We start from the raw sequence: 24591 nt of genomic DNA, 5'->3' as shown, positions 1-24591 counted from the left end.
TACATGTCTGGGACAGCAGAGGCTTTTAGATCACATGGGTTTAAGTTGCCTGTTTGTGAGGATTCTAGGTCATGTGGGTGAGTCGCATGTGTGACTCACCCCTGACCTGAAAAGATATAAAACCAGGGGTTGGATGTCTCTTCTTTGGAGCTCTCATCCACAGCTGGTGGTGCGTGTGACTCTGGGCTAACCTTTGTTCTGAGCTCCCGGGCTGAACCTAGATGTTGGTAACTATGAATCTGTATTTGGTCTGTCTGTTGATGTTTGTAATTTGTTTGTAATTTGATCTGAAGTTCAGTGTGCTGGTCTCTTCCCCTGAACTAAGTGAATGATATTGTATGCTGAATTAAAGTAAGCTTGTCAACCCCTTCACCTTGCTTTCCTTAGTTAAGCAGATCAAAAGAACCTGTGCTGTTGGCAGCTTTCTGGGTGCTGGCTGTGGGTGGATCTTACACCCCCACAACAGCTGCTAGCTGGATTGTTGAAACAATATGGCATGGATCTGAGCAGCTTTGTCATTTTGATTGGGCCCCTTCTGGATGCTTTCAAGCTTATTGATGTCCTTCCTGAAACGTGTTGCTGTCAAATGAATTTTATACAGTCAGGAAAAAGGAATGATGATGCTGATGCTGATAGTAAAGAAGATTTTGTCAAAGAAACATTTAATGTCAAATGTGATGAATATTTAGAAAGCTTTAAAGTATGCAAAATGCTTAACATAGAATATATATTACAGATGTTATTATCCCATTTTTCCTAATGAGGACATTGAGGCTTAAGGATGATAGTAACTTGACTTTGACCATATTTACATAAATACTCTAGTTGGTTGGGTTTAGTATGAAAAAAGAAGGGAAAACAAACAGGTATGGGCATGTTTAAGGGGGAAACCAAGCAACTCTATAAACTAAGGGGTTACATAAGCTTATGTGGCATTTCAGTTAGTTAATTACAGACTCCTTTTACTATTTGAAATTCTGCTGCCCATTCCAAAGGGATCTGGCATTCTTTTCTTTGTCCTGTGATGTTGCTACAAACAATTCAAGTGGGTCAGGATTTACCCTGGAAGTCATTTCACTTTAGAAATATGCATTCACTGCTTGGAATTGAATATTTCAATTAAAAAAAAATCTCTGGTAACTGTTGGTCATCGATTTCTATGTAGTTTTACAAGTTCCTTTCAAGGTGTTGGCCATCTCATGTATCAGGCAGAAAAAATGCTCTCTGACATGGAATCACCTAGGAAAGGTAGGGTTTTTCCTACTTTTTTGAAGAAGTAAGCAATTATGGGTTTGGAACACTGCATATATGATCAGATGTTCTCTATACATGTTGATTAAGTTTTTTAAACTTTCTGTTTTTCTCTTTATCATTAAGAATGGAACCCTGAAAAGGAGGACAGGAAACTATTCTGAAATATGGGTAATATCATTAAGGAAAGTTATCAACAAAATTATTATTTTTAAACAGGAAGGGCAGTAAGTAATGACAGCCACAGAAACTTAGAATCTCTGACAGTTTCCAGAAGTAAATGAAGTCATGGAAGCTGCTACTCTAGTTTAGTAAGTGAATCTGGTCCTCCTTCAATTATCTTATATTTTGTTACATTGTCATGTTGAATTGAAACCAATAAAAATCACCCAAAGAGCAGTGGAGATGCACGTGATAGACACCAGCATGAGGCACGACATTACAATCAAGCAAGGCATTGTAAAGGACTATTATAAAGAGGGCATCAGAGATATGTGTGTTTGAATCTGACAATGGGCTAGTCATGCAAAGAAGGTGAGGGTTGTCCAATGGACAGCCATGTGGTCCATTGGTATTTTTACTGTGTCAAGTGAATTCAAGAAAGATCTATTGAATGTTGCCTGGACGTTGTGTAGCAAATGCATAGGAAGACCTAGATAAGACTTCTATAGGATGGGCAAGGATGGGTAAATCCTGCTACTCAGCAAGCAATGTATTAGTAGCTGTAGAGGCAAAGGTAAAATTGAGATTCCATGACCTCAAGAAGACCCCAGTGAGTCAAATGATGGCTGATGAATTGTTTAAGGGAATACCCACATCAAAATTAGAGGTCCAGTGGAGAAGAAGAATAAATATATCCTCACAGTCGAAGGTAAACTTCTTGGAGGCAGGTATTTATTTTTGTACACCCAGTATTTAGTGTAATAAACATATCTGAAGAGGCCCTAAGGACCACCTCTATTTCTCCTTCTGCTGCATCTCTGCCCTCATTTCACTTTCTCCTTTGGCTTTCTTCTTTTGTTTAGTGACCCTGGATCTCCCTTGCTTTCCAATTCAGCTTTGCAAGTCTTCGGTGGCACTGTCATTTTTCTCTATGCTTCCTGTCAGTCTTCTTTCTTGCAAGCAATGTTTATCTCTTCTAAAACTCCTGAGCATGAGTCAGTCCCCTTCTGGATCCAAGATGGTAATATTCCAAATCATCAAGAGGTAGCTAGGGTTAGCTAGGTGACATAATTGATCTAGTGCTGAGCCGGGAGTCAGGAATACCTGAGTTCAGATCTGACCTCAGACTAGTCACACTAGCTGTGTGACCCTGGGCAAGCCATTTAACCTTGTCTGCTTTATTTCCTTATCTATAAAACAAGCAGGAAAAGAAAATGGCAAACCACTATGGTATCGCTGCCAAGAAAACCCCAAAAGGGGTCAGGAAGAGTTGAACATGATGAAAACAACTAAACAGCAGCAACAAAAATCACTGTCGGGTCTTTCTATCCTTGTGATCTCACAAATCCCAGAATTCTGGGAAGTTCTCGATTTCCTATTTTACTAGCAAAGTGTTGGGCATATCAGGGGTCTTTAGTAATTTTTTGATGACCTGAAAACAACAAAGAAATTCTGTTCCATGAAAGGACACAGGAAAAAGAAAAAGAAGAAATGGAATAGCTGCCTGTTCATTTGGACTGAGAACCTTTCAGAAGATGGATTAAATCACAGAGCACTTCCTTTATTCCTATGTGGCATAATTTCTTTTTTTTTTTTTGTTCCACAGCCTGTTTGGGGTGACTGGGGTTTAGTCCCACACAGGTCCTAGGTCTTCAAATTAAATCTTTCATGGTGAGCTTTGTCCTGAAGTGTCCAAGTCTTTGGAAAGTTGGGATGCTTCTTTTGGTTCCCACAAGGGGTAGGGTATCTTGAAATTTCAGTGATTGCATTGGGGTTTTATCATCATCAATAATTCAGCAATGAAACCTCCCTTCTGGAAACAACTTCAAATTGGCATGAATGCTTGACCAACCTTTGTAATGATCCCATGACTGTTAGCCAGTGAGCTCCCCGATCCTTACCTGAAGTTAAGGAGTTGTGCTCTTGGGAGCATTTTCTAATGTTCCTGCAAGCATGATGGCTCTTTATCAACTTGGAAGGAAATTTTCCGAGGAGTCCCCAGGGATGTGATCTCAGTCCTGCTCTGTTTAGTATTTTTATTCGTGACTTAGGTAAGGGCAGAAATGGCATGATTATTACATTTGCAGATAATGAGAAGCAGGGAAGTCAGTCAGTCATTCAACAAGCCCTTACCACATGCTAGACACTAGGCTAAGCAATGGGCATACAAATGGAAGAAGAATGAAATACGAGATAAATACTCACTGGGTGACAAAATTGTCATCCAAAGAGATCTGTACAATCTAGAATGTTGAGTTGAATAAAACAAAATGACATTAAATAGGGATAAATATAAAATCTTCATTATCAGGGTGGTATAGTAGAGAAAAACTGCCCTTGAAGTCAGGCAGACCTGGATTCAGGTCCTGCCTCTCACAGATAATAGTCATGTGACTTAGGAATTCATTTCCTTTTACCAGTCCCAGGGATCTAAGATGTTTAAGTTACACCTAAATTGCTTATCTGCATTGGTGGAAGCACTTTCATGCTAAAAGTTCATCGTATCATTGTAGGTCATATTAAGAGAGGAAATGTGACCATGACCATGGAGGAGATTGTACACTGCATCATGATGGTCAGCCAGCTTCAGGAGCACTGTGTTCAGTTCCCAGACTCACAGTTTAGGAAGGGCAAGATAGAGGACATGCAAGGGAAAGTAACTAAGACAATGAAAGGCCTTGAGATTATGATATGCAAGGAACTATAAGAAAGAACTGAGGATGCTTAGCCTAGAGAAGAGAAGGGGATATTATTAACACTTCCATGTGAATTTGGAGGAATGTCCAAGGTGACACCAAGCCAATACTTAATTACCCTGAGTGCACAGTCCTGAATCCACCTAATTGTCTATAATCAAAATAAATTTTTGCATCTTTACTACACAAATAGCTTGAGAGATTTTGTTAAGCACCTAGATGTCTCAGTGTGGTGGTGCATGCCTATAATCCCAATTCATGGGAAGCTGAGTCTGGTGGATCTCTTGAGCTCTGGAGTTCTGAGCTGCAGTGGGATATAGGGATAATGTGCTTGTACTAAATCTGGGAATAGGGGATCATCATGTTGTTAAAGGAAGGGTGAACCAGCCTAAGTTGGAAAAAGAGAAGAAAGCTCCTATGACAATCAGTGGTGGCATCAATAACATGAGTATCTCCTGTGTATTTATATATGAATTATATAAGATAATACGAGGAGAGAGGGAGCACACACCCTTGGGGATCAGGGAAGACACAATCAAGAGGGTGTCATTGGAGTAGGACTTCAACAGGTGATAAAGGGGAAAATGTGCATTAGCTTAAGGCAACCATTCAAGGAAGGACATGGAGGGGGAAATTATAGGGTATAGTTGAGAGACAGAGACTCTGGTTGACTCTGTGCCCTCATAGGTGTCCCACTAAGTCAATATAATTTCTATTTCAGTCATGATTTCATTAAATAGTCAGCAAGCAGGCTGCTAATAGATGGTTTTGAATGTTAACAAAGTATTACCTTACTTAGAACTGGATAATATTCTACTTCCATTGGAGACATGAAAATAAGGGAGTGAAGGCTAATCACAAGTAAAGAAGGTAGAAAATCCTGAGTTACCTACTTGCCCTTAAGCCATATTTGAACATCCTTTCACCCCTACTCACAAATCAGAGACATCCATGGCCACTCCCATATCTATTTCCAAACCCTTAAGCCCAGGCTTTTCTTCACATTTACCATTGAGGCTGCTTGAAGCAACTTAGCTGTTTGACAGAGGGATCATAGAATTATAGATTGAGAGATGAGAGGAAATTTTGAATGTAAATTCAAAGAGAATTTCAAAGATGGAAAGGGGCCTTAGAGCATAAAGCATAGACTGTTAGATTTGAGAGGAGCATTAGAACATAATAATACAGAAGCTTAAGCTGGAGTGGGGTTTTAGAACTTAGAACGTCAAGTTGGAGAGGGATGTTAGGATATAGAATTTAAAAGCTGGGAGGAGACTTATAAAGTAGAATATAGAAAGTAAGAGTTACAGGGAACCTTAGGACGTAGCATATCAGAGATGGCATCAACATAGAACACAGAATGATAGAACTGGAAAGGGTCCTTAGAACACAATACATAGAAGGTTAGAGCTAGAAGGGACTTAGAACGTGGAATATTATATATTGGTGTGATCTTGCAATATAGAAAGCCAGATCTAGAAGGGACCTAAGAATATAGAACTTTAGAGATGGGAATGATCTTAGAATATAGAACATAGAATGTTAGAGATATGAGGGAACTTGGAACAGAGAATACAGAATAGTAAAATTGAGAAGGGCTATAGAACATTGGATGTCAGTACTGGAGTTACTTTAAAATATAGAATAGTAAAATCTTGAACATTTTTGTTGAGTGACCTTAGAGATATTATAAGTAAATTCTCTGGTTTGATAGGGAAACTGAGGGTATGAGAGAAGAAATAACTAAATTAAATGACTTGTCTGTAATCATTCAGGCAATGAAAGAGCCCAGTTTCGAAACTAGGCTTATGACTTCAAATGTCACACGATTTGGAATAGAACAGGAACGCCATCACCTCACTCTCCCCAGGAGCATATATCTCTTTTGCTTTTCTATACTCAAATATTGGAAGCCTCAGTTAGGCCAAACAATATCATCACCTCCACAAGTATGAAAAAAAAAGATTGAAATGGGTCTATCTCCAATTTGGTGTTATTGCTGCCAGTGACATATTGAAAGCAATCATTAACTGCAGATGATAGATAAACTGAATAGCCCAGGAAGCCTGCCAGGACATCTCCAAGGCGGGACTGACAAATTGCCAAAGGCAGTGTTGGGTAGGGTGACATCCTGTTATTAAAACAGCAATTTGACTAAAAAGCATTGACTGCAGATCTTGGCTTAATATCTAGCTCATCAAGGGAATACAGAGCTTGTGTGTACCGTACCTGAGGACCTATTTAGGTTTCTGGAATTTATGGATGTCATTACCCTTCTAAATGTACCCCCTTTGCTCTGATGCCTGGACAATGGGGATAATAGGGTTCCTACCCAGATGGAAGATAGCTTATAATAAGAATACATATTTCTAGACATCATATATATTGCTAATATATATATGTGTGTATATATGTATATGCATATATACGTATACACACGTATATACATACATACACACGTATTTATAATTTATTTAAGTATTTGCAAAATTCTGATTTTTGACTGCTTAGAGGAAAGGTCAAAATTGATAATAAATTTGGATAATTGAGTGGGAAACTCCCAGAGATGCTTTATTGCTACAATCCGTGGAACATCACCACCTCAAAATAATAAAACTTGAAGGTGCTCTGCAAACAATGGGAAAAACACATGGAGGGTCTAAGTAAGCAATAGCATATCACCAATAATGACTTGTACTCAAGAAGTGGAATGAAGCATCCAGAAGGGCATAGATAACTGGGGAGGGAGCAGGGCTGGAGATGCTAATTCAATTAAAATTTACCAACAAGCATTTACTGAGCATCTACTTTATGCCAGACGCTATGCAAAACACTGGAGACACAAGAGTGTTCCTGAATATGGCAAGTCTATATAGTGCTCAGTGGATACAACATGTGTATACCTGAAGAATTACATTGTTATTTTTTTTTTGATCTGGACCCACACAGTCATTGTTATAGGGATCTACAGGTAAGGAACACCCTCTACCCATCTATATTGGCAATTGTGCTTTAGAGCTAGGATCTAAATCCAAGTCCATCAATCATCCAAGTTATCTGTTCATATTATCCTTCACCCTATATTTGAACTATCTTATGTGATCCTCATTACAGCCCCATGGGATAAATTGAGATAATTAATTCCAGTTTTACAAATAAGTGAACTGAGGTTCAGAAAGATTAATGGGTTTTCTGAAGGTCACTGGACAAGGGTTAGAAGAGGGTTTTGAACCCAAATCATACTGGCTCCAAGTCCAGTTTTCTATTCACTATGCTATGTTACTGTCAACAATTAGATCTCACCATCTCCTACTTATGGCTAAGGTCTCTTCAATTAACGTGTTGCATTTCCCTAGTAAACTATGCTTTTGCCTCTTCCCCCCAAAGCAGAATGTACCTGTCCTTCAAGATACACTGTCAATTGCTTTATACAAACAATGTTTTGAAAAAAAAGGACAATGAAAACAAGGTCAGATGAAACTGAGGACAAATAGAAAAGCTTGTCATCAATAAATCATTACTACTTAGGCTTTTCTCAAAGTCCAGAGCTTAGGCTGGATAATCTGAGAGGAAGATGGAACTCACCTTTTCCCTGATCTCAGCAAAGTGGAAGGTGAAGTAGGAGTCCACATGATGGGAAAACATGCTGAAAAAGCTCCTTAGATTTTTACCTACAGAATTCTGGAAATAGTCAAAATCGAAAGTGTCCTGCTTAATTATGTAGCTCTATTACCCAGACTTCCCAAACGGCAATAAATTGAACCTAAAATTATCCAGAAAGCTAGGCAATCAATAAAAGAACAGCCATTTTCAAATGTGAATTCCCCAGCAACAAGATCAGTTAATATTGACTTTTGTTTTATGCAGAACAAAACAAAACAAACAAACCCCTTCCCCCCACCCACAAAAATGAAAATAATGACCTAAGACTTTTTCTTTTGGTGGTAGACAATTGATACTCCCAAAGTATCAGCCTGACCATGCCACACTACTTCTCAATATTCTTCAGTTGCTCCCATTTTTTCTAGCAGAAAATATAGACTGCCTTCTCTAGCATTTAAATTTCACCACCATTCCAGACTGATTCCAAATTATTCCCCATTGAGCACTCTTGTAATCCATGGCTGTCTTGCACAACATTCATGCCCCCTTAGCATGGGCTGCCCATCATGTCTGGAATGCTTGCCTTCCTCACCTCCATGTCTAAGGACCCGCAGCCCCATTCAAGTCAACATTCCAGCGTAACCTCTTATATGGCCCTCTTTTCACCGCAAAGTCTCCTTGCTGGATCTCGCCATTCCTTTGCATACATGTTGTATGTATTGTGTATATTTTGCTTCATCTCATCAGAATATAAACTCTTTGAGGAAAGACAGTGTTTTGTTTTTGTCTTTTTATCCCATCATATAGTATGGGAAATATCGTTGTCTGTGTTGCCTCACCCGTTAGACCATGAACTCCTCAAGGGCAAGTATTTTTTTTGCCTTTCTTTGTAGCTCTAGAGCTTAGTACAATGCCTGGAACACAGTAAGCACAAACAAATGTTCATTGACTGATTGACTGACATGACATCTGCCACATTGAAGTAGCTAGGTGTTGCAGTGAATATAGTGCTAGACTTGGCATTGGGAAAATAGGAGTTCAAATCCTGCCTGCAGACATCAAGTAGCTCTCTGACCCTTTGCAAGTCACTTAACTTCCTTCTGCCTCTGTTTCTTCATTTCCAAAATGCCAATAATAATAGCACCTAATTTCTTGGGTTGTTTGGAAGGCGACATGAAATGATATTTATAAAGAGCTTTGTAAACCTTCAAATGGTATAGTTCAGTTATGTCCAACTTTTCACACTCCTATTTGGGGTTTTCTTTGCAAAAATATTAGAGTAATTTGTCCTTTCCTTCTCCTGCTCATATTATAATTGGGGAACCTGATGCAAAAGGGGTTAAGGTGCCCAAGGTCACCTAGCTAGTGTTTGAGGATAAATTTGAACTGTTTGCTGTGCTACCTAGCTGCCTGTGCAAACATCAACTTAAAGTCTAGGTTGGGATGGTATAAGATATAGCACTAGTTAGAAGTGCTGCTGGAATTTGACTGTTGGAGAATAATTCAATAAAGAGGTTGGTGCTAGATCAAGATGCAAGATATAGGAGTAGGAGGAGTAGAATTTTGGGATGACTCAAATTCTCTTTCTTAGCCTTTCTTTTTTTAACATCACCTCGACTTTTCCGTGCATCCCTCACCCTCCAAATTTCAGCCTTTTATGGCAATTGCTCACATTCTGCAATCTTGCCCTGCCCTGATGTGATGATAGGGTGCCTTGGGCTGAACGTTCCATGTCCCCTCTTGACTTAGTTGTGCCTCAAAGAGTGAAATCCCTCTTGGGGATTTCCAGGCTTTCTGCGTCGCTAACCCCATCTTGTTTCTCCCTCACATTTTGTGATCGATCTCCTGGGTAATGACCTGACCTTGAACTGGAAGCAGCTATGGAAAAAGTGATGGCTTTGGATCAGTGGGCCTGAGTTTAAATCAGTTAAACTCCATTCAGATTCAATGTCAAGTGCTTGCTACATGCCAACCACTCTGCTGGCCAATGACAATACAAAGACTAAAATAAAACTGTCCCAATGACCCAAAAGTTACATTCGAGTGGGGAGGGAGAGGAGAAAGGGCAACATAAGCATGCACACATGAATACAAAGAAGTCAAGATAGTATAAAAATAAATTATTAAAATTTATAAAAGGGAATTTCAGGGTACAGAGAAGGTGCTAAGAAAGAGAGAGGTCAGCAAAGGCCTGTGGGAGGAATTGACCTTTGATCCAAATGATCAACAGAGACAAGGGTTTGAAGAGATCATGGTATGGAGGGAAAGCATTCCAGGCTTGGGAGGCCCAGCCTGGGCAAGAGTAAGGAGGTGGGAGACACCATGTCCCATAGAGCCAATGGCCAGAGGGCCAGTTTGTCTGGAATATAGACTATATGAAAAGAAACAGAATGGAGTAAGCAGCAAAAGAGTTTTTGGAGCCATATTGCGAAGGACTTTAAATGTCAGAGGGAAGAGGGCATGTTTAATCATAGAGACAATCTTTTATCTGTTACCCTGTTAATTGAGCAAGTCATTTCACTTTCACAGACCTTGGGGTCTATCTCTGTAAAATAATAAAAAAAATAGTTGAACCTGAAAATTTCTAAGTCTCAATATTGCTGCACATCTAGGTAGGGCAATGGATAAACTACAGCTTGGAAAACCTGAGTTCTGAATCCGCCTCTAAAACTTACTAGCTGTCTGACCTCAGACAAATCACTTACCTTCTCTTAGTCTGTTTCCTCCTCTGTGAAATGGACATGATGACATCAGCTACCTCCCAGAGTGGTTATGAAGAGCACATGAGATGATATATGTGAAGTGCGCTGTCTGATTGCTGTTATTAATTCTATGGTCCTTTTGGCCGGTAGTCCCTGGAAATGCTCTTGTCACATCTCACATGGAAGGAAAATATTATCAAAGAACTGAAGGCCTTAGAGCTTTCTCATTCAGGGTGTGTGTGTGTGTGTGTGTGACTGAGGTGTCAGAAAGCAATTACCATCTAGATCTGGGGCTGCAGAGGCATGGCCCAGGTGTCTGAATCCAATCAATTATGAGGAAATATCATTTACTCCCCTTCAATATTTCTCACTGGAGCCCTGACAGCTGAGGTCTGAGTGAGAATACTGGCTACGGCCTCCTCAGCTCAGCCACTGGCTCCAATCATTCCAGAGTGGATGCATTCCCCAGTCACAACAGTTGGATAAACAACTGGCCAGCCAGTCTGGTGAATGGCAGGCCACTTAGGAGAAGTGTGGAGCCAGCCAATTAAGATCTCAGCTGCTGAACATTAGATCTGACAGACTATTTATAACTGGGATAATAACTGCCTGATCTGATCCCTACAGTTTCAGAAAATTCTCTCAGGCTTTAAGATTAGGGGGTGGGTGGGTGATGAACATAGTCTTGCAAATATATTAAGGAGCTTTGGGCATATTTCGACATTGATGAACTTATCCAGTGCTCAGCATTCCGGGGAGGCCGACCTAATCCTTTATTCAGTTTGTTATATTAAAATAATGTGTAGTTAAATGTGTGTGGGTGTGTTTGTAGAGGTGGGGGAGGTGGATTGAAACTCTAGAGAGGCAATTATTTTCCTGTCCAGAGAGCTGTTCCTTCATGAAATCTCCAAAGTTTATTAAAGGAATCTATTAGAGAATCTTGGAAATGAAGGGAAAGCAAATCCTATGGATAAATTAAAAGTAGAGATGGCTAGGAAGAGGCAAAAATGAGTCAGAAAACCAATTGGCCAATTAAAAAGGAAAGTCCTGTTAGGCAAATAGCAGAGTCTCTCACCACCGAGACATTTTATCACAATGCCTCACCCATGGGAGGCACTTGATAAATACTTATTGAACTGAACTGAAAAATCATGACTCTTTCATAAATATCTAGCAGTTAATTTGGGATAAGAAGAGAAAAAAATCTAAATTATTAATTCAAAAGCATTTAGTTATTCTACAGGTGAAGAAACTGAGAAGTTAAGTAAGGTATCCCAAATAACAGAACTAATTCAGGACAGATTGAGGAGGAACAACAGCAACGCTTTAAGGTTTACAAAATGAATTACCTTCTTTGATCCTCACAATAACTTTGGATTTGGAGGGATGGGGGTGGGGGATATTTGTATGTTATAGTTGTTATCAATTTTTCTTTGTAGATGGGGAAACGACCAAGAGACATTAAGTGATTTAACTTTAGCACACATGAAGTAAGCGTTATGGGAAGGATTTAAATCCAGGTCTTCCTGTATCCAACTCCAGAGTGGCTACCTGCCCAGTTTCCTGTTCCACTCTGTGTCATTGACTCAGACATAAATGTCCGCCAACTTACGTAACATTTCTACTGAATGTCCTTTCTAGTTCCAAATCTCTGTTCTTGTGATCCTAAGATAAATCAATCAATAACCATAAGAGCTAACATTTATATAGCCCTTGAAAGTTTGTAATGCTCTCTATAAATATTATGTCACCTAATCCTCACAACAACTCTCAGGAATGTGCTATGATCATCCTCATTTACAAAGGAAGAAACGGAGGATGATCTTGGTTAAGGGACTTGTCGGCAGACACATTCTTAGTGTCTGAAATAGAATTTGAACTCAGGTCTCAGCATTTTATTAAACACCTATTATGTGTCAGACATAGTGCTAGATGGAGAACATAAGAAGACAAAAATGAAATAGCCCCTACTATCAAGGAGATTACAACCTATTTGAAGAGACAATAATACATGCATATATATGTGTGTTTATATATGTTCACACAATTTCATATAAACTTACATATGTGTGTATGTATATACACACAAAATTATATGTATGTATATATATGTATACACACACATATATGTATATGTTTATGCACACATAATTTTAGGGGAGTCACTAACAGCTGGGAGGTGATCAGAAAATGTATCATGCAGAAAAGGACATTTAAACTGAACCATTAAGAAAACATATATGTGGCAGCTAGGTGGCACCATATTGCACAGAGCACTGCAGCTGAAGTCAGGAAGACTTATCTTCCTGAGTTCAAATTCAGACTCAGACACTTTCTGGTTGTGTGACCCTGGGCAAATCACTTCACCCCATTTGCCTCAGTTTCCTCATCTGTAAATGAGCTGGAGAAGGAAATGGCAAACCCCTCCAGTATCTTTGCCAAGAAAACTCTAAATGAAGTCACAAAAAGTCAGATTCAACTGAAAGGGGTAAACAACAATTAAGGAAAGTAGGGATTATAAGTGGTAGAGGTAAAGAGAAAATGCATCACCAGCATGGGGGACAGCCTGGAAAAAGGCAAGGAGGTGGGAGATGTAACATCATGTCTTGGGAAATGTAAAAACATCCATTTCCCTGGACCAGAAGAGTACTTGAAATGCAAACAAGCCATACTTACTGGGAGTTGTCAGTCTGATAGGAATATTTCCATACAAAAATGTAGGGTTCAGGAAAGGCTGTACTAAGTGTAAAGAAGAGCAGGCCAAAGGGTCAGAGATTATTGAAGGAATGAAAGAATCTTCTCCATTTCATAGTGGCCTAGACATAAAGGGTAGGAGAGCCAGGGGACTAAATTCAGGGCAGGTGACCTAGAAAAGACAGCAGCTGAGGGGGTCCCTGAATGAAGGAAGGAAGTTCATAGGGCAGAGATCAAGCTTATTCCTTCCAAGCATATAGGATGTTTGGAGCAGAATCACAGAAAGGGGAGAGGACAGGATGAAAAAGGAGCACCACGAGCCTCAGTGAATACAGAGGCTAGTATGAAAAGAAAAAAGTGAGAAATATGGTAGCTAAGTGGCACAATGGATGGAGTACTGAATCAGGAGTCAGGAAGATTGGAGCTTTGATCCGGCCATAGACGCTTGTGTGCTACTGAAGAAGTCGTTTAACTTTTTTCTGCCTCAATTTCCTTATCTATAAAATGGGGATGATAATCACATTTACCTCCCAGGATTGTTTTAAGGATAAAATATATAATATTTGTAGAGAGTCTTGCAAACCTTACAAGTCTATATAAATACTAGCTGTTGTTACTATAAAGATGGCTATGGGGTAGCTAGGTGGCACAGTGAGTAGAGCACAGGCCCTGTAGTCAGGAAGACCTGAGTTCAAATCCAGCCTCAGACACTTGACACACTTACTAGCTGTGTGACCGTGGGCAAGTCACTTAACCCCAATCGCCTTGCCTTTCCCCTTCCAAAAAAAATAAAAAAAGATGGCTATGGAATCATAGCCTGGGAGGCCTTCGATGCCAATTTCAAGAACTTTCTGTTTGTTCTGTAAGCAGCGAGCTCTTGAGTGACATGTTTTAAATGATTCATTAGGTGGATTTCTTGGGCAGTGATATGAGGAATGGTTGAGAAGGAGGTAGAGTAGAAGCAGGAAAACCTTTATTATTCTAAGAAGAAGTGAAGACAAGCTAGGATAGCTGACATGGGGAAGAAAGGAAAAAGATGTTTGAAAAATATTGTGCATGGGGAACAAAGCAGGGGAGGGCAACGTCTTGGTTGAGCCCACTGTCCCATATTCATTCTTTGATGTCACTGATCTCGCCAGCATGCATTTGATTTATTCAATGAAGAAGCTTTTATTAAGCACTTACTATGGATCATTCACTGTGTTCTGCATAGGGGAAACCTAGAGAAAAGGAAAACTGTCTCTGACCGTAAGGACCTTCCATTCTAATGGGAAAGGCAACATAAAGAGGATACATACAAAGCAGAGAGGAGGTAATTTAGAGTGAAAGGCACTAAAAACTGAGGGTACCAGAAAAGGCACTAGGGCTTCACTCTCTTGGCATTTGCTGCCCTTCCTGGTTTCAGCTTCTGGGAATAAGATGCTTCTCCCACATTAAGCTCATCACCTCTAACCTTATACTGTTAATTTAAGTCTTGTTTGACTCTACCCTCCTCAGCCTCCTCTCCCCCCTGATTGAAGGGCCAATTACCAAACTCCTCCAAATGATTTCCTTTACAGAAGGCAGAAACTGGACTTTTCAGTCCACTACACTATGTTCTTCTCCCTGGTTTCAACAGAGTTGAACAAGATTCCATCCCTCACCCACCCCTATCCCATCAGCACCTCTCTTTCACCTTGTGTTGGATATTCCCTGATCTTCCTCCCCCCCCATGCCCCACCCCGTCACCTTTCCTGACTTCTTCTGTGTGGCCTCTTTTCATTAGATTTTAAGTGCTTTGAGGGCAGGGCCTGTTTTTATTAATTGTATCATTATCACTTGGCACAGAGCCTAGCACCCAGTAGACACTTAATAGGTATTGATTGGATTGGATTGGAAAGGCTTCCCACAGAAAGGAACATTAAATATAAATCTTGAAAGAAGAATTAAAGAAGAAAAGTATTGAAGGACATTAGCACTTGGAAAAGGAAGAGATGAGGAGAGAGAATATTCCAGGCAGGAGGATTTCCTGAATAACAGAGATTATTTCAGAGAATGGTGAAAATGCCAAAGCAAACCAACAAACCTGATGAGACAGAAACTCCGTTAAGTTCTCAAGCTTCCTAGATCCCTCAGCAGGGACATTTGCGCTTCCTCTCCACTGTATACTGCCAAATATCCTTTCTACCTAACCACAAATGACAAAATAAGTTTATTCCAGGAATCTTGCTCACTCAGCAGTCATTGCTGTACTTCCTCGGGGCTCATATAGTAATACCCTGGCCACCAAAGTTCATGGCTGGGTCTCTGGGAAAACATCATACAGGATGTGCAAACTCAAAGCACTTCCATAGAAAATCGAAGGCTGCCTCGTCCAAAAGGTACTACAGGGATGGTCTCCATTTATTTAAAATGTATCATTGCTGTTTTTCCTAAAACTTACCTCTTTTGTGAGAGTCAGACCCAAACACTTTAGCTTCCAGATAAAGGTGACTGATTTGTTCAAGGCACACGGCTCCCAATTGTCAGACATCTTGGCTCACTCCTTCATGTAGCTCCATTTCCATCTTGCCACTGGACGTAGGTGGCTCCAGAGGAGAGACTAGGGCTGGTGACTTTACACAGCTCTCCCTCACTTCAATCCAATTCGCTTGCATGCTATGGCATCACCTTCCCCATGTTATGGTCCTCTTCGAGAACAAAGGACAGACAACAACAACCTGGCCAAAAGTCCAAAATGGGTGTAGCCAGTGAGAAGTGATATGACATCTGGAATGATCCTGGTCTAGTTTTCTTCTCCACAGTGCCAAGTGCAGCAGGAGACCTTCCCTCCCTTCTAGGATGAGCATCTTTCTTTTAAGGCAGGTTGAGTTTCTGGTAATCTTTTTTGACTGCTGGATCACATTGCTGTCACCTTTGAGCTAACAGTTCACTGAAAGCCCCAGATGTTTTTCAGAGGGAAAAGGAAAAGAAAAAACAAAAAAGACACCTCAGAACTATTATTACTGGAATAGAATGAAATAAAAGCTATCACTTGTATAGCAAAACAGTTTACATTTGTTAGCTCATTTGATTCTTGCAACAACTCTGAAAAGTAAGTGCTATTATAATTTCCATGTTACAGATGAGGAAACTGAGTCTGAGAGAAATGAAGTGACCTTCCCAGGGTCACAAAGTTACTGAGTCTGATGCAGGATTTGAACTCACATCTTCCTACCTCCAAATCCAACACTCCATCTCCTGGATCACCTTCATGCTACAATGACAATTGGGGCACATTGAGCTGTTAATAAGAAGACATTGGCATAGCTAAGTTAGGGAAGCGTATTCAACAGTGGTACAAAGAGAGAGTATCCAACTGGTGCAGTTGAACACATCTCGACCACCTTGCTGATTTTGGACACTTAAGCAAGAAGAAAGTCACATCAACAGTCAGAGCCCTTATCTCCTGAGCCAAGTGACGCTCAAGGACAATTTCAACATTTTTGAAGGAAAAGAAGTAGCCAAGTCTGTATGGCAGGCACATTGGTACAGATCTCCAATAGTGGCCTCTATGTATTTAGTTGGTCTAGTTGAACTGCTGCATAATGCATCCTGCAGAATCACTCTTTTAAACTAGCTCTTTTCCATATGGGGATGTTCAAACGCCTCTTACACAATACATTTTTGGGAGTAGGAACTCAAGTTTCAATGAGCACAGGAACCTAGGCACCTAGGGGCCTTCAGTGGTAAGTAGGACCAAAAAAGACAAGTCAAGTCAAAAAGCATTTATTAAGCACCTACTATGTGTCAGGCACTGTTCTAAGCACTGGTGATGCAAAAAAAATGTTGAAAGTTCACTACTTGCTCTTATGGAGCCCACAATTTAAAGGAAGAGTCAACATGAAAACAGCTTATGTATTACTAAGATCATATATATGCATGTATATGGATATATAGACGTATACATACATGTACACATACATACACATATACACACACATATATGCATATATACTTACACACATGCTTATATATGTATATATCATTTGGAGATAATCTCAAGACAAAGGCATCACAATTAAGGAAGACTGGGAGAGAGTTCTTGAAGATGGGACTTTAACTACAACTTGAAGGAAGCTAAGGAAGCCAGGAGTCTGAGATTTCTACCTATGGGGGAGAGTCAGTGAAAATGTCCAGGATTGGAAAACATAGTGTCTTGTTGAAGAGGCAGCAAGGAGGCTGCTGTTACTGGATCACAAATTCCATGGTGGTAGTGGTGGGTGGTGGGAAGGTGTAAGAAAACTGGAAAGATAGGAAGGAACCAGGTTATAAAGGGCTTTAAAAGCCAAGCAATAGACAAAAGAGGTAGTATAGCATGATGAGTATTGCTCAACCCTAAACATTTTCTATCAGGAAGACATAGGTTCAAATCCTGCCTCTGAAACTATGCAACTCTGGATGGTGGTGATGATGATGATGGTGATACAAAGATGATGATGATGGTGATGATGATGATGATATTTCTATGGCACTTTAAGGTTTTCATGATGCTTTACAACTATCTTATTTTATTCTTACTTGTCACCTTCATATGTATATTCTTATACTTGTATTTATATTCTTGCTGGTTAGTCAATCAGCAAACATTTATTACATACTTACAAATGCCAGGCACTGTGCTAAACTCTGGGGAGTCAAAGAAAATTAAAAAAAAATACAATCAAAGATCTTAAGGAGTTCCCATTGCAATGGGGAACATGGCATGTAAGTAATTCAGTATGTATTAGATAGAGATATAAAGTCTGAGAGGGGAAGGCATGAGTATCTGGGCAGGAAGAGGGAGCTCTTGAAGAAGGCAGTATTTGATCTGGCTCATAAAGAAAGCTGGGGAAGCTGGGAGGTGAAGGTGAGGGATTATGGGAGAAAGCCAGTGCCAAGACAGAGACATGGGAGATAGAGCATTGTGTTTGAAGAACCACAACTAGGTCAGTCTTGTAGGATTCTCATTCACATAGGGGAGACCCCATACCTTAGTCAAATGAACTAAAATTTATTATTGTGCCTACTGTGCGTGAGATACTCTGCTACATGCTGGGAATACAAATGAAGTCAAAAACAGTCCCTATTCTCAAGGAGCTCACATTGTAACTGGGGAGATCATATACAAAGAAGCCAGATAAAAGATCAATGGGAGGTAAGCTCAGGGGGAAGCCACAGCCTTCAATGGCACGATAAGCTGAGTCAAGTGTTTTCAGGAGAGCAATAAATACAGTATACCTTGAGCTTTTTTTTTTTTTTCTAACTTTTCTTAACTAGTTATGAGACCCTCTTGTTGAAATCAGGTCCATGATATTGCTTATCTCTGCCCTGTGCTTTTGTAAAGGAAAGTCCCCAGTAAAAATGTACATTAATCTCATGACTGTTTCACTGAAATGAGAAAGGGGTGAAAAACAGAATTGGCATCATTCTTGTCTCTGGCACACAAGGGCTGTAGGGAACCCAGCAATCACTTCGTTTCTCACTGCCCTCTTCCTTTGGCATAATAATTGCCAGTCTGTAGTGGCAGAGGGAGTTTCTTTACCAGAAGCTTCCAATACAGGTGAAGTCACTTGTCCGGAATAATAATGATAAAAAAGATAGCTACTGCAGTCAGTGACTGCTAATGCCCAAACCGTTTATTAAAAAAATACAAAAACCTGGACAGACTTCTATTAAATACTGAAGCGCAAAGTGAGCAGAACCAGGAGAACGTTGTATGCAGTAACAACAACACTGTTCGAAGAACGGCCTTGGGTGAGGAAGTCATTTCGACTATTATAAATACCCAAATGAACTACAAAGGACACCTGAAGGAAGAGGAAGAGAAGTGTGTATAGAATGGTGAGATTTTACATACATACATATATATATGTACACATACACACATATGTATATATGTTGTACATATGTATAAAAAATATACAAGTATAAAAAGTATACATATGTATAAAAAGTATACAAGGGTTATATAGGTATAGAATGGTTTTATGTATATACACACATCTGTGTGCATACATACACATACATACATATGTACACACATATACACACATATACACATATACATGCACACATATATACAAAAACATGCACAATGCAACATGCATACACACTTACACATATACGTATATAAATATATATGATAGTATACATACATGTGTACATTCACATATATAAACACACATATACATATATGCACACATATACACATACACGCCACGCATATATTTGTTCCTAATGGTAGTTATCACTAGACCAGGGTGGGGAGGGAAGAAAAAAATTATATGATAATTTTATTATATATTTAAAAGCAACAGCAAAGTGTGCGCAGTAGATTTGCAATTTCATGTACAATCATGTTTTTATCTATTCTACTGTTATGAAAATATTTGTTTTATTTCCTAAGTTCACTATAAAATCAATAAGATTTTTTTTAAACACAGCTTAAAAACTTTGGGCATTCTCTTTTTCAGTTTCTTTTCCCCCAAATCCTGTTAAATGCTAGATAGTACACTGGATAGAGGACTGGGCTTGGAGACAGGAAGACCTGAGTTCAAATCCAGCCTTAGATACTTACTGGCTGTGTGACCTTGGGCAAGTCACTTTGCTTTTGTTTGCTTCAATTTCCTTACCTGTAAAATAGGCATAATAATAGAACCCACCTCCCAGGGTTGTTGGGAGGACCAAAGGAGATAACAATCGCAGAACACTTAACACAGTCCCAGGCACATACATTATTGTCCTTTAGTCACTTTTAGTCATATTCAGCTCTTAGTGACCCCATTTGAGGTTTTCTTGGCAAAGATACTAAAGTGGTTCATCATTTCCTTCTCCCGTTCCTTTTACAGATGAGGAACTGAAGCAAATGGGATTAAGTGACTTGCCCAGTACATGTATGAGTCCAGATTTGAACTCACAAAGATAAGTCTTCTTGACTTCAGGCCTGGCACTCTACCAATGTGCCACTTAGCACCTTGGTGCTATATAAGTGTTAGCGATGATGATGAAGATGATGATGATGATGGTGGTGGTGGTGGTGATGATGATGATGATGTGCCAATGAACATTCATCAGATAGTACACTGCTCCTAAGGGGGCAGCCTCCAAACATGAGGGACAACTTCAGTCACCTATGAGAAAAGATCTCCATAAAAGTGCTGGTAGATTGGGCCCACTAGGCTTTTGATGTCCTGGTTTCATCAACCAAGGCTCTGAGGCTAATCTGCCCTTGCTGGGTGTCATGCCAAGTTTTCTTCCATCTCATTTTCTCTTGAATATTTTTTGGCTATTTTGAATTCAGGGTGAGTATCAGCAAGCAGGCCACCATGAACATAATTGAAGCTTTTGGAGCCACATCTGTTTCTGAGGATGAAATAGAGAGACTTTATGAAGAATCATTGGATTCCAAGATCTCATAATGGGAAGGACTTTGGCTGTGGGACCTTCTAAGCTTATTGCACCTATACAAAAATTCCTTTCATATACTATCCTTTGAGTAGTCATAAGCCTTTAATTATGTGAACCCCAGAATAACAGAATTTCAGAAACTTCAAGGTTATTTAAACAATGATCACTGGAGCTTTGGACAGAGGATATGGGTTCAAGTCTTGCCTCTGTCACTACCTGTATGATCTTGGACAAGTTATTAAACTTTCTTGGTCTCAGTTTTCTCAATAATAAAATGAGAGAGTTTGGCTACATTGCCTTGAAGTCAATTACAGTTCTTAATCTGTTAGTCTCTTTAAAAAGTATACTTACTACAACATACCTGACAAGTGGTTATCCGCTCATTGCTTGAAGACCATCAACAAGTGGGAACCCATTATGGGTTACCACTGATCTCTTGTTTGCTAAATCCAATTCTCCATCCTCATTCTCCTTGACCTCTCTACAGCCTTTGACAGTGTTGGTCATATTGTCCCCATTACTACTCTTCTTTCTAGATTTTCGAGAAATTCCTCTCTCCTGGTTCTCCTCCTACCTATCTGAGAGCTCCTTCTCTGTGTCCTTTGTAGGATCCTCTTCTAGATCAGGCTTTCTAATCATAGAGAGTTCTGTCCTGGGCCCTTTTCTCTTCTCCCTCTCTACAAAGCAAGCTATAGCACGCAGATGTTTGCCTTACTGGTAGGAGGAAAGGGAACAAGTCAGTGATCTTCTCTCTACTACGGCCATTCAGGTTTCTTTGCCTCTGTCTATTCTTCCTCTGATGGTCTTCAAACATGTGTGGCTGTGACCTACTGGAGCTGACATGGTCAAACACAGTCAGGGAAGAGAGGAATCATTACATCTTCAGTCAATTTGACAAGCCATCCAAGGAATCATGAGAGAAATGAGAAGTTGTAACAGCTGCCTGGTCTCCCTTACAATATCCTAGATTAGGGGTCATTAACCTCTCAAACTAAAATTTCAAAGAAAAGGATACATTTGCACTTATTTTTCTTTTGTATTCTTTAAGTACATTTCACACACTTTCTCTGTCTTTCTTTTGGTTTTACTATCATATACCATGGATGGATAGAATCTTCCCTTAGTTTTATTCTGGGCAGGGAGATAAATGGTATATGGAGGGATAAAGGGTGTAAGTGATGCAGCATTCTTTCAGTGACAGGGCCATGTGGTCTGAAGGCCTACTCCAACACTGTTCCCTTAGAGACACTAGGAAAAATCATCAGAGCCAGTAATGTACGTACCTAGGGGGAAATGTGCTTGTGAATGAGAAAATGAGACAGAGCAAGGAGGGAGAAGGAGTGTGTGCCAAGTACCTAGTATGATGGGTTGGATATAACTCTCCTCAAGCCTGTGAAAGAGGGATTAGACTTGTTCTTTTTGGTCTCAGAGGGCAAAAGGGAGCAATGGGTGAAAGTTTCAGAAGGAAACTTGGTTTTCTGTGAAAAAGCAACTGCTATAAAAAAAACCTAGTATTCAATTCAGTATGAATTCAATAGTCGTTTATTTAGCACCTCCTGTGTACAATGTACTATGCTAATCCCCTGGGAGTACTGAGACAAAAATAGGAAATAGCCCCTGTCCCCAAGGAGCTTCCATTTCATTAAAGGATACAACACATGGATAGACAAGTTGATATAAAATCATGTGAAGAATTATCATGTGAACAAGAGTTCAGGCTTAGGCATTTGCAGAAGACTTTCACAATTGGTCGAGTGTGAGAGGCAGAGGTGATGAGAACTTGGGAGAGGAGAGTTCTGCTTTTGGGTCTTCTGGCTTTGAGGGAGGCCATAGGCTCTTGTGAGGGAGAAGTCCCGGGAGTGAATGAAAGAAGAGTTGACAGCTAGAGGAGCACAGCCTCTTTCATTTCCCTATTTTCAGCTTACCACACTAGAGATTCTGGGTACTTACTCCCCACCCACCCCTCCTTATCTTGGGTGAGGTCAAAAACTTTTTGTATCTTGGTTAGGCTGAGAAAGTTTCCTTTATGAAGTTTCCATGACTTAAATCTTTAAAGAAAATGACAGATTCTGGTGCTCTGGTGGTGGCTTCTGGGGTGGCGGCAGTGGGGGTCCAGGTAGAGGCTGAAGCCAAGCTCAGGCTCTGCTGGGGGTTCTGTCCCATGCACAGTTCGAAGAGCTTCTGCGCCTCCGGCCAGGTCCCTTGTTGCCATCCATTTCGGGACACCCTGGGCTCCCCAGTGCACATAGATGAATGATGTCATGAAGGAATTAGCCAAAGAGCACCCACAGGTGGCATTTGTGAAGTTGAAAGCAGAAGCTGTTCCTGAAGTGTCGGAGAAATATGAAATTAGTTCTGTCTCGACCTTTCTGTTTTTGAAGAATGCGCAGAAAATGGATTGGTTAGACGGTGCCCACACACCTTGGCTGACCAGGTAAGTGGAGTGCCACCTCTTCAGCCATGTTCCTCCCAGAGCCGCTACCGAATCCACTAAGGGAGACCTTAACCTTCAGATGAAGAAGCTGACGAATGCCGCTACGTGCATGCTCTTCATGAAAGGGTCTCCACTAGAGCCCTGCTGTGATTTCAGCAAGCAGATGGTGGAAATTCTTAACAAGCATAATATTCTATTTAGCAGTTTTGGTATCTTTTTGGTTGAAGACCTGAGCCAAGGACTTAAAACATACTCCAGTTGGCCTACTTATCCTCAATTATAGGTGTCTGGAGAGCTGATTAGGAGGTCTCAATATTGCCAAGGAACTGGAAGCATCTGATGAGCTTGATACAATTTGCCCCAAGCCCCCGAACTAGAAGAAAGGCTCAAAGTACTGACAAATAAAGCTTCTGTGATGTTGTTTATGAAAGGAAACAAACAGTAAAATGTAGATTCAGCAGACAAATTCTAGAAATTCTTGATGGCGCTGGTACTGATTTTGAGACGTTTGATATCTTGGAAAACTAAGAAGTGCGGCAAAGACTAAAAGCTTACTCCAACTGGCTGACATATCCCCAATTCTACGTGAAAGGTGAGCTTGTTGGAGGATCGGATATAGGTAAGGAACTCAAAGAAAATGACGAATTGTTGCCTATACTGAGAGGAGAAACTTAAGGAGCCATAAAGGCTGCAAAGTGCTGCCTAAAGCATTTCCTGAGCTAGGAACAATTCATGAGTCAGTCCTGGGGAGTGGGGGAGGAGCCCAGAGCTTCTTCACCTTTTGTCACCTGTGTCTGGTCTTTCTGCCCAAGGTCATGCTCCAATGTACATGGTCACATTCGTCCCTTCCTGCCCTTCCCTCACAATGGATATTCTCAGCATCCCAAAATTCAATTAAAACATAATGCATAAAAAACAAAATTACAGATTCTCATTGTTAAAGATGTCAAGGAAGGACATTGTAGAAATAGAGGACAGCCTGTGCAAAGGCATGGAGGTGGGAGATAGGTTGCTGAGGTCAAGTACAGCAGGGAGGCCAATGTGACTGGAATTGACATCAATTAATCAATGAAGTATTTAAGAACCATGTGAAAAACCTTTTCCAAACTTCTCCTTTAATGACATGTTCTAATGGAAGTAGAGCAATCCTGAAGGCTCTGTTGGAGGTACACAAAGCCAGAAGGATTTTCCTGATTTGAGAGGCTTCAAGTTTGCTTTGCTGCACATGGCATCTATTGTCCCACAGTGGATGGTGCATGGCTACATATGGATAGATTTGTTGACCACAGATGTCCTTGAAACAGTATAAAATAATAGGTCACTTTCAGTCTTATGCATTCCCCTTCTACTTGAGTCAGGACAACAGAAAAGATGGAGAGGATTGAAGAATTGTATACTTTTTAGACTAAAATAGACATTGACAATATTCCCTTGATTTATCTATACAACAACGTTAGAAAAGGAACCTGTGAGACGGGGACATTATATCCTTGGTGAATCAACACTGATTTGCTACCTGAGACTGCCCCCTCTCAAGTTATCATACCTTTTTGTTGTTGGGTCATTTTTCAGTTATGTCTAACTCTTTGGGACCCCATTTGAGATTTTCTTGGCAACGATATTGGAGTGTTTTGGCATTTCC

At 40.2% G+C, this 24591-nt stretch overlaps 1 pseudogene; it reads left to right on the top strand.

Annotated features, from left to right (window-relative positions):
* The first annotated feature begins 496 nt into the window (after positions 1-496).
* Positions 497-23624, top strand: LOC118842809 (annotated as a pseudogene).
* Positions 23625-24591: the final 967 nt, after the last annotated feature.

This window comes from Trichosurus vulpecula, chromosome 3 (assembly GCF_011100635.1).
Source record: "Trichosurus vulpecula isolate mTriVul1 chromosome 3, mTriVul1.pri, whole genome shotgun sequence".
Lineage (NCBI taxonomy): Eukaryota > Metazoa > Chordata > Mammalia > Diprotodontia > Phalangeridae > Trichosurus > Trichosurus vulpecula.
This window is presented reverse-complemented; position numbering and strand designations above follow the sequence as displayed.